This window comes from Delphinus delphis, chromosome 1 (assembly GCF_949987515.2).
Source record: "Delphinus delphis chromosome 1, mDelDel1.2, whole genome shotgun sequence".
NCBI classification, from domain to species: Eukaryota; Metazoa; Chordata; class Mammalia; order Artiodactyla; family Delphinidae; genus Delphinus; species Delphinus delphis.
In genome coordinates, this window is record NC_082683.1 from 2,369,721 (window position 1) to 2,380,559 (window position 10,839).

Here is a 10,839-nt window from a genome sequence, read left to right on the forward strand (position 1 = left end):
ACACACACACACGTGGGGGCACGTCCTAGAGAGTTCAGACCAACTACAAAGTTAAAGGACACAAGACCTCATTCAGTTGCAATTTGGGGATCCCCAGGACCACCCTCAGAGTCACTAATTCTCTGGAAGGACTCACAGATCTCATGAGAGCTGTTATCCTCATGATTACGGTTTCTGGCAGGGAAAGGATGCAGATCGAGGTCAACCAAAGGAGGAGATGCCCAGGCAGAGTCCCGGGAAAGTACCCAAAGCGGAGTCCCCACCCCGTGGAGTCGGGACACCTCACCGTCTCCGTGCTGACGTGTGATAACACACATGGACGACTCCAGCCAGGGAGGCTCTCCTGGGCCCCAGTGTCCCATGCCTCCATGACAGAGGCATGACTGATGATCGATCAATTGATGATTGATTGATGATTGATTTCCCACATCATTGGTCTCAGTCTCCACTGATACCCGTGACCCCCACCCTAATCACGAGGTTGGTCCTTCTGGCCTAGCCAGCCCCACCTTGAACCTTCCAGGGGAGGCTGTCTCCTACCCTACATCGCATTATTGGCCCATTCAGTGTGACCAGAGGCCCCCAGGAAAGCAAAGACACTCCTATCAGGCTGGACATCTTAGGGGCGACTGCCCAGAAGTGGGAGACAAAGGCCAGATTAAACTCCCTAACCCACACAGGCAGGGGGGAAAAGAAATAAAACGGTGCTCTGTGGGTCTATAACTCCTCCTTTCATAGGCTGGTTGGAAATTTCTTATCTCTTTTTTCCTAATTTCTGTTGTATTCCCTGGAACTAATGCCTATTGTATGTACCTGATTACAAAGGAAAGGGTTTTACAGAACAGTTTTCCTCTCAGGAAAAAAAGAGGCACCCTGCCCTTTTCTCAGTGAGAGAGAAATGCTTTTTTGAATAATTTTTTAATTTACTCAATTTTTTTTGATGCTGTTGCTTCGAGGATGCGATCTTCCAGCAGAGAGGCGCGCAGATAGCGGTGTTTTAATATCGTGCTGCTCCGGAGGGTGGCTGGCGGTGGCCCAGGGGTCGAGGTACTGTGGTGACTTGTAAGACAACTCCTGTCATCTCGCCGTGACCACGAAAATGGGACCCCAGGCTGCCTAGCACATCCTTGTCCCTCCCCAAGACCACGGGGACCGAAGCGAGGCTCCTCTCTCTGGCCCGACCCAGAATGACCCCAGCTGCTCTTCCAGACCAGAGGCCAGCCTTCCCTGACTGATGAGAAGTTAATTATCCACATCCCCAAAGAGATGTTGTTGTCTGCTGTTCATTTTCTGCCTGGAGTTTTAAAAAATAATGTATTTTAAGGTCAGTAAAGTTTTGATGGTTCCATGCACGGTGGCACCTGAGTCAGTGGTTACGTCATGATCATGCATAGGGCAGAGCGCTGTGTCCAAACAGTGATCTTTTCCACTTGAGATTTTCAGCGATTGCTTTTTTTTTTTTTTTTGGTACGCAGGCCTCTCACTGCTGTGGCCTCTTCCGTTGCGGAGCACAGGCTCCGGACGCGCAGGCTCAGCGGCCATGGCTCACGGGCCCAGCCGCTCCGCGGCATGTGGGGTCTTCCCGGACCAGGGCACGAACGCGTGTCCCCTGCATCGGCAGGCGGACTCTCAACCACTGCGCCACCAGGGAAGCCCTCAGCGATTGCTTTTTAAGCTTTGCTGCCAGGATGCACAGCGTCAGGTACCGCTGACTCTTGGAAATAGCAGTGCTGCAGCTCAGGCCCTGTGCTCCAGGCTGGGAATGCCCATCTACCTCCCAAGCCTTCCTGCTTGGGCGGCTTTTATGCTGCAGACACTGAACCGTGGGGTCGGCGTGAAGAGCCCTGCCGAGACTGGGGCTGGGGCTGGGGCTAGAGGTGCTGAGCGGAGCTGGGGGCCGAGCGGGCGCCGAGGTCTGGCCCTGGATCCTGGGGCGGTCTTGTGAGGATGGCAGGGATGCAGAATGGGCAGAGGCGTCAGGAAGGGCCTGGTGCCCCAGCTCTGCAGACTTGGTTCCCCCAGATTCTGACCTGCACGAGAGCCTTACCTTTGCAGAGAACATGTGTCCACATGGAAAGGCAGCTGACACCGGGGGAGACGTGCCAGGAAAGGAGCGGGGTCCCTAGCAGGTCCCCCGAAACCATTGGGTGAATAACGAAGCCATGGTGACATTGGGGGTGTTCCCGCGTCTGAGCCCCATGCTGATGGGACAGGCCTGGTGCGGCTCCCAAACGTTTCAAGCACCTCCGTGGGTGCCTGGCCGGCTCTAAGCCACTTCCGTGGATGTACGCCCCCTCTTCTGACACCACCACGAGATAGCTTCTCACGTGGCCCCATTTACACCTGGAAACTGAGGCCTGGAGACAGGGCGTGACTTGCCCAAGACCACAGAGCAAGGAGGTGGCAGGTCGGGATCTGGACCCGGATGCACCCAATTCACCACCACCTGGGGCTCTGCAGGGGAGGGACCCTGCCCCCGGGGAGGGGCTGGGTGCTGAGCACAGGCGGAGGAGGGAGGGCCGCTGGGAGCTGCCCAGGGCCTCCTCGCCCACCAGGTCTGGTGTCTTGGGTCCCCGACACCAGGGGGCAGGATGACACAGGGAACGGAGGCGTAGCTCCTAGCTGGTCCTGCTGTCAGGAGGGTGGAGGGCGCAGGCGGGCAGGTGGGGCAAAGTGGCTCTTTTTCTGACGACCTTCAGAACCCTCTGGTGGGCCAGGAGCAGAGCCATCAGAAGCTACTGCTGCAGGAAATGTGCCTTTTCGGCTTCTCAGGCTCCCAACACGTTGCCAGGGAGTGAAATCAGTGAATTAAAAATGAATTAAAGAGAAGTGGCGGCTGCCTTCAGCACGGGGCTGTCAGGAGACGAGCTGGTCCGCCCGGCGGCGCCTGCAAGGACCCCCGCGCCACCGCTTTCCCTCTGGTCTGGAGGTGACGTGGATTCCCCTGGGGTCCCCGCAGGTTCTGTGCCAGGTGGGGTTTTCCTGGTGAAGCGGGTGCCATTTTCCTGCTGCCTGGAGTTTTGTCTCTGGCCCGGGGCTGGCTCAGCCCCTCTCTCTCCCCTTTGCTGGTCTTTTTTTTCCTTATACTTTTTTTAAGCTGAAGTATAGTTGCTTTACGATGTTGTGTTAGTTTCAGGTGTAGAGCACAGTGATTCAGTTATACATACATATATCTACTCTTTTTCAGATTCTTTTCGCGTTATAGGTTATCACAGAATATTGGGTAGAGTTCCCTGTGCGCTACAGTAGGTCCTTGTCTATCTGCTTTATATATAGTAGTGTGTGTATGTTCATCCCAACCTCCTAATTTATCCCTTCCCCACCCCCTTTCCCCTTTGGTAACGATAAGTTTGTTTTCTATGTCTGTGAGTCTATTTCTGCTTTGTTAATAAGTTAATTTGTATCTTTTTTTTTTTTAGATTCCACATATAAGTGATATCATAGGATATTTGTTTTTCTCTGTCCCCTTTGCTGGTCTTTTCACACATGTTCACTGCCCAGGGACCTTCCTGCGTGGAGGTGGAATCTCAGACCCTCCCCTCAGCTCGTCAGTGCAAAGGTCCCATCCGGTGGGCGAGCAGGGCTCCTTGCCTGTGGGCCTTGGCACACTGGGACCCAGGAGGCCCTATGGAGACTTAGGACTCAGGTAGAGCTTCATCTGCTCCTCCCTCCCCTGCCCTGCGCTCCCCTGGACTTCTAGAAACACCTACTCTTTTGTGGGGTCACCTGGGGATCTGCTTGTCCAGGTCCCTCATTCACAGAGTGGGAAACAGGGGCCAGGGTGACTCAGGCACTGACCAAGCCCTGGAGCCCTTCTGGCTCCTGGGGTATGTCTGCCCCGCTGTCTCCCCGTGGGGGGCTGTGCTCCCCTCGGGGCATCGGTTCTGGGCACCTGTTTGCTGCTCCAGCTACTGTTTATTCCCTTTTCTCTCCCAGTTTTTCCTTCTTCTCCTTTTGTCCCAAACCTTCCTCCTTCCTCTGCTTCTTGGGGGCATGCATCCAAGCCCCCAGCCCAGCAGGAGGAGGGGTTTCACCGGCCCCATTTGCATTGCAGTGGTGATAGATTGGGGGACGGGGGTGGGCTAACGGTTCCCAGAGTGTCCGGGGCTGTGTGCCTCCGAGCCCCCTGGAGAGGCCTGTCTTGATTGGACGGGGACAGCCCCCACAAACGCTCTGCCTCTGTTTTCCGGGCATCCTCCCAGGATGCACTTTGCTGCCTTGATCCCAAGTCTTCAACTAACCCTGGGCCAAGAAACTGCTGGAACTGAACACGTGGATGAGCTGTCAGATAATCCAGCAGGTGCTGGCTTCCTCCCACCCAAGCCTGTCGGGGTGCGGTTCTGAGCTGCTGCCGGGTCACGGGACCCGAGAGGGAGACCACCGCCCCGGTGGTGGCAGGAGCCCGTGTGGCTGTCTGCAGAGACTTGGAGAGCTGCCTCTGCCCCTCCTCTCCCTGGGCCTGCTGCCAGCGTGGGTCCAGGTGCCTGGCTGCCAGTGCAAACCCAGATGCAGCCCGCAGTTCTGTGGCCGGGGAGCGGCCGGGACACGTCACTGAGCCCCCGATCCAGACCTGGGTCCGGGTGGCCTTCGAGGTTGTCTCGACCAGGCGGCCTGTCTGCAGCCCATCCCACCCGCCCCAAGCAGAGCCCTCCCCATCCTGACCAGAAACACAGCCCAGGGTAACTTTCTGTTTCTTTGGCTCCCACGAGCGCCCTGGGAGGAGAGCAGCGCTCCAAGTCGGCCAGACGCAGCTGTCTTGAGTCTTCGCTGGAGACCCCCCACCGGCTCTGGGCCCTGGTTCCCACTGGGCTGAAGAGGGACCCAGGCAGGGAGAGGCGGGGCTTCTCAGCTTTCGAGGCCGGCGTGGAGGTCCGTGCCGGCCGGCCTCTGCAGCATCTAACTCCTGGTCTCGACCGTTGCTCTTCCTTGAGGGAGAATCTCTACTCCTCCTTTTCAGACTCTCCTCCCCGAACCTGCCCTAAACCCTGGCAAACGGATCTCTCCTGCAACCGTGAGCCCCGTGACACAATGTTCATGCCTCTGCCATTGGACTGTGTCTGGGCCACCAGTCACCCCAGGTGGTCCCTTCCCTGTGGGAAGTGACCAGGGGGCTGCAGGGGGCCAAGGGACAGGACAGCTGTGAAGCGGTCACCTGGACTCTTTGAAGTTTGGTACAATCTCCTCTCTGACCCCAGCCTTACTCACCTGGGCCTGACCTCTGACCTCCAAGCTCCAAGGCCCAGCAGGTGAGCAGGCAGCTTTAAGAAACACAGCGCTTGGCTCCCGGGTGCGGACCACCCAGAGGGTGTGGGTGGTGGCCCGTCAACTGCTCTTCTCGCTGGAATCCTCTAGAAGTGGCTCACAAACCCCCTACCCTGGTCCGTGGACCCTGCCCGGAACCTCCCACCAAGGATGTCCCAGCAATCCAAGCCCAGCTTCTGCTCTTCAGGCTTCTAAAAACATTTGGGGACAGTGACAAATGACACTGAGGGAAGGACTGGCCATAAAACTATGTCAGTGTTGAGGTTTGCAGACAGACACCATGAGGTCATTGTTTGGGGCCTCAGTGGGACAGGCTTAGGTTCGAAATCGATTTTGAAATATAGGTTATCCGTGCGTTCCCTTAGTACTTACTGAGTGTCTATTATGTGCCTGACATGATAGGCACATGGGGGCACCGCTGGCCCCAAATGCCTGCCCTCGTGAAGGTTGGGGCCTAGGGAGATGGAAAATAAATAATACGTACGCAGCTAAGCAAGCTACACAGCACGGGAGACCACGCCATGGGCGACGGGAGACAAAACGGGATGGGTGGGGGACGTGAGCGCTGGGGAGGCCCTGCCACGTTACCCACGTCAACACAAAGCCATCGACACAACGGAAGCCAGCAGCCTGGGTCCAGTGTGGGCCTGGGGATGACCTCCGTGACCCCTGCAGGGACAGGTGAACCAGCAAAGACTGTGTCTCCTGTGGGTCCCAGAGCTGCTCGGCCACCGAGAGTGCTTCCGAGCCATGGTGGCAGCCATGCTACTGGGGAACAAGGGAGAAAGGAGTGCAGCCACCCGCCCCCCCCGTCCGTCCTGCAGGGTGTACGGTCCGATTCCTGGCCGTGACAAAGAACTGGCAAGGATAGCTGGGCACTATGTCAAGTCCGACTGCAACAGTGCATTTCATGTGTCTCCTGGGATGGGCCTCGGTGCCCAGACACGGGGCCAACTCCTATTCTGGATGTTTCTGTGAGGGTGTTTCTGGATGGGATCGACATTTAAATCAGTGGCCTCTGAGCGAAGCAGACTGCCTTCTATAGTGTGGTGGGCCTTGTCTGTTCAGGCGAAGCCCTGAATAGACCCAAAGGCTGACGTCCCCCCAGCAAGAGGGAGTCCTGCAGCAGGTGGGCTTTGGAGCTGAACTTCGGCAGCAGGTCTTCCTGTGTCTCCAGCTGTAAGTTTTGGGCTTGCAGCCTCTGTGACCGTGTGAGCCAGTTCCTTGGACTAAATCTCTCTCCATGTTATATACATCTTTTTGGTTCTGTTTCTCTAGAACCCTGACTCATACACTAAGGCAGGACATGCTTGGGTTTTCCGAGACAGAAGAAGGGAGAAGTGGTGACTGTCCGAGAAACAGCTTCCAGAAAGGGCTGAAGGGCATCCCTCACGGAGTTGGGTGAGGTCTGTGCTGTGAGCCCAAGAACACGACCGGGGGTGAGTGTGTGACGTCACGGTTTCCTGGAGCGAAATGTTTCTGTCCTTAGGCCACGTTGCTGATGGCTGTGCTGTCAGAGCCTCACCATCCCCAGGAAAACCTCCCTCTAAAGCAGGGGTCCACGACACCCAGGTCGCAGACCGGTCCGTGGCCTGTTAGGAGCTGGGCCTCACAGCAGGAGGTGAGTGGCGGGTGAGCGAAGCTTCATCGGCCGCTGCCCATCGCTCGCATTACCGCCTGAACCATCCCTCCCGCCCCCTGCCACAGAGCCATAGAAAAATTGTCTTCCATGGAGATGGTCCCTGATGCCACAAAAGTTGGGGACCACTGCTTTAAAGCACAGCACGTAACCGTGCCCTTTCCTCCTGCCAGAGAAGCCTCCAGCCCCCCAAAAAGTTGACCCGCCCTCGGCCCCTTCCCCGGGCGGCCGGCCATCTCCTTGGTGACTGCAGTCACTCGACGGTGGTCTCGGCCTCTTTGACTCATGAATTCCTCCGGAAAGGGAAAAGCTGAGAGGATCTCACTGTCGTCTTTCTGAAGCATCCTGTGGTCCTTCCATCCGTGCTGGGTCCTCTATGCCTCTCTCCCCTTGTCCCCAGCCCGACACCACTCTGCAGTACCCACAGTGGACTCCCTGCCATTCCCGAGGGTTCAGACCCCTCATCTTTCACCCCAGCCAGGGGGCTGCATCGTCTGCTGTCAGCTCGCTGCCTCTGTTCCTGCGAGGCTGCCAGCGAGAGAGGGCCGTGAGGTCTGCGGGGTGGGCCTGGCCGTGCAGCAGCAGCCGTGACCTCGGAGGGCCCGGCGGCCAGGTGTGGTGGTGAGATGGCGGTGAGACGCAGCGGCTTTGGGAGAGTGATGGAGGCAGGGGCTCGGCTAGCCCTTCCTAGAGCCCTGGCCGTGGTCCCACTTGGGGACCTGACTCCCCTCCTTCAGGCTGGAAGGTTAGTGGCCTTTCTCCCCCACCCCTTCCAGACCTCACTCTCTCGGCCACCCTCACATTCACAAAAGCCTCAATTCCCATAGGAAACACCCTTTTCCTAAAATGTGAGGCGTCCTCTGTCTTCTTGGCCAGACCTGGACTGGTCTGCATCACGTGCTCTTGGTGGGGCCCGGCTGCCCACGGGGAGGAGACGGCTCAGCACTGTGTCCGGCTTCCCTGCCCCGCCCACCCCCCGGGCCTATCACACAACCCGGTGGCTCCAGGTGCATCTCTGTGCCACCAGACGGCCTCTTGGTTAGATTTCCCCATGAAGCAGAAGTGGGTGCTTCTGGATGAAACCCTGACATCCCAGGGCACAGGGGACAGATGTAGGTGCCGGGTGCGGTGCCCGCCATCCGCCCCTGACGTGCCCTTCCCTGGGAGGGACGTCCGTCCACGGGAGGCTCCTGACCTCTCACCCGGCGTCCTCTCCTGCCTCTGCAGTGGGTGAACCTTCAGCTGGGGGGCAGCCCGTGGCCCCCTTTGCTCACTGGAGGCAGACAAAGCAGGAGGTGTCCTGAGCTGAAGGGTGGGTCCCTCCTCGCCGGCCTCTGCCCGGATCAAGAAAGGCCACGACCCAGGCCCTCCCGTCGGGGCGCCCCCAGCTCTGCTCTGGGGCACGGACCCTGCCTGGCTCAGCCACGCAGCTCACCCCCAGCCTTTCACGACATCAGTGAGATTTGGTTCTCCATCCGCTGACCCATTTGTCTGATTTCTTATTTGGTTCTGACAACAAAAAAACGTTTGCCATCCGGCTCTAAAAGGGTTGAGTCACTGGCCACTGCAGTCACTGACCTTCAACACACCCTGAAAGGAGTCCAGGGTGGAGATCAGGAAGGAGGCGCTCTGTGCTCTGGGGAAACTGGCAGAACAGGCCTTCAGGTAGGTATTTTCAGGAGAAAATCTCGTGAACCCAATTTCTTGCATCTTCTTATACCTAGAAAAGCACTAAAATCATTAACAGAGATGTCTGCTCCTCGAGACCAGCAGCAACCTTCTACCGAGATGTATGCTTGACTGCAGGTGCCCCTTCTCCAAAATCACACATGTACTGACCGCCCTGCCTTACCTCTTCAGAGCAGTTCCTCAGAGCTGCTGAGAGGCTGTCTCCCAGGCTATAGTCCTCAGTCAGTCCCCAGATGAACCTGAAGCTCACAGCTCTCATGTTTTTTTTTCAGTTGACAGTTCAGGACTAGGGTATGAAGAAGGGTGACATTATTTGGGTCCCCCAGAGACCTGGACAACTGGTGACTGTACAAATAGCATCTCAAAACCTCTAATGCTCTCTCCTCCACCTGGATGCTTCCCTCATGCTCTGGACCCAGAAAGCTTGAGCTGGGATCTGGGATCTGCCAATTACCAGCCGTGTGGCCTGGGGACACTTCCGAATCCCTGGTCCTCATAGTAAAATGCAGATGAAAATACTTCTCGTCGATAATTTCAGAATCAGATGGGAAGGATGATGGATGAGCAAGTTCTCTGCAAACTGCCCAGAACCACAGACAAACCAACCCACTGCATCTAACACACGTTCTTTCCCAACCCAGGAGCCTCGAGACCCCAGCCATGAGCCACTCAGGGACCGTGTGAGAAAGGAATAGGGGTCCTGATTGTGGCGAAACCCTTCCTTTGCCTCCTTCCAGCCCTTCCATATTTTTGTTATGCATGTACACGAGGGACATATGATATTAAAAAACTCTAAATAAGTCTGAAAAACTTTTTTTCGAGAATTCTAAAATCAAATGATAAGTGATAAAAAATCACTGTGCTGAGATACAGTTGGCAGCATTTTTCATTCTTTCCTGGTGGTTTATAAAACAAGGGTACGCCTTGGAGTTGATGAAATGAATAATTTATTTCAGGCAGATTCAGATACATCTGAGTTAAAAGCTTAGCTCTGCAACTAAGCAGCCATGTGAACTCGACCCTGTTACTTGACCCCAGTTGCCTTGTCCGAGGGTAACATGGGTTATGACTCTTTGGGGTGCAGGTGATGAGGAGAAACCACCCAAAGTGGCTCCAGGTAAGAAGCGATGCAGGTCATGGAGCTGCAGATCCCAGGCTTGGCCTCAGTCTTGGGTTCTCCTCACCTCATGTTGGACGTGGGGACAGGACGACAACTCAGAGGCCCTCTTCCCAGGTTCCAGGCACCTGGGAGCATGCCAGCTCCCGTGCTGACCGGGAGCTGACGGGGTCCCAGACCCTGTGTGAACCAGGGGGTGGCTGGAGCTGATTGGTCAGGCCTGAGTTACGTGCCCCTCTGGAGCTGGGATGCCCCAGCACACCCCAGATGTGAAAGGAGATGGGGGTCCCCAAGGCAAGGGACCGTGTTTTGGTGCCCAAACACCAGAGTCCTCTGCACTTGCTTCTACGCGGACAAGGCACCCCCCACGCTTGCACAGGGACTGGCACACGTCAGGGGTTCCACAGACTCAGTTCTCTTTCTCCTCCTTCCTTCCCATCCAGTCATCTGCTCTTTGAGGCTGGCTGGGGCTGGGTCGGAGGGTGCAAAGGGGAACTGGGGGTGGCAGCATTCTGAAGGAGGCCCCCTGCCAAGCCCGACAGAGCTCCAGAGGAGGCCTTCTTTGTGCGGGGCTCCCCGTGAAGGGCACACAGATCACATCATGTCTCTTCCTGGGAGCAGGGAGTGAGCACGTCACCAGCTTTTTCGGAATCAGCACATGTGTTTCTTCCCGGGGCAGGGGAGGGGGCCGGGGGAAGGACGGATGAAAGACAGACTCCGGGGGCACCTCACTGACACTCACGCAGCAGATTTCCTACGAAACTCTTGAACTAATTCCAGGTGGAATTCTCATCCAAAGTCAGCTGCTGCAAACAGCCCAGCCTGCTTGGAGCGACGTCAGATCGTGGCCAGACAACTGAGGCTGAGAGCACCTCCCCCTGCCCCGAAGGGCTGTTAATAGGGTCGGGGGCTTATTTCCAGGATCACGACCCCTGGGCCTTGCCAAAGAAGAGCCAGAGGGCTGTTCGGAGTGGCTGGCACAGAAGATGGGGTGCCCACAGGATCCTCATGCTCCCAGCAAGATGCCCCTGATCCGTCCCTCCTGCCTCTGGACCCCCGTCAGTCGATTCACGAGCTACAAAGGGCTCGCCCTCTCCTGCGCTATTTGTGGCTTCGCTGCTCACATGGGTCT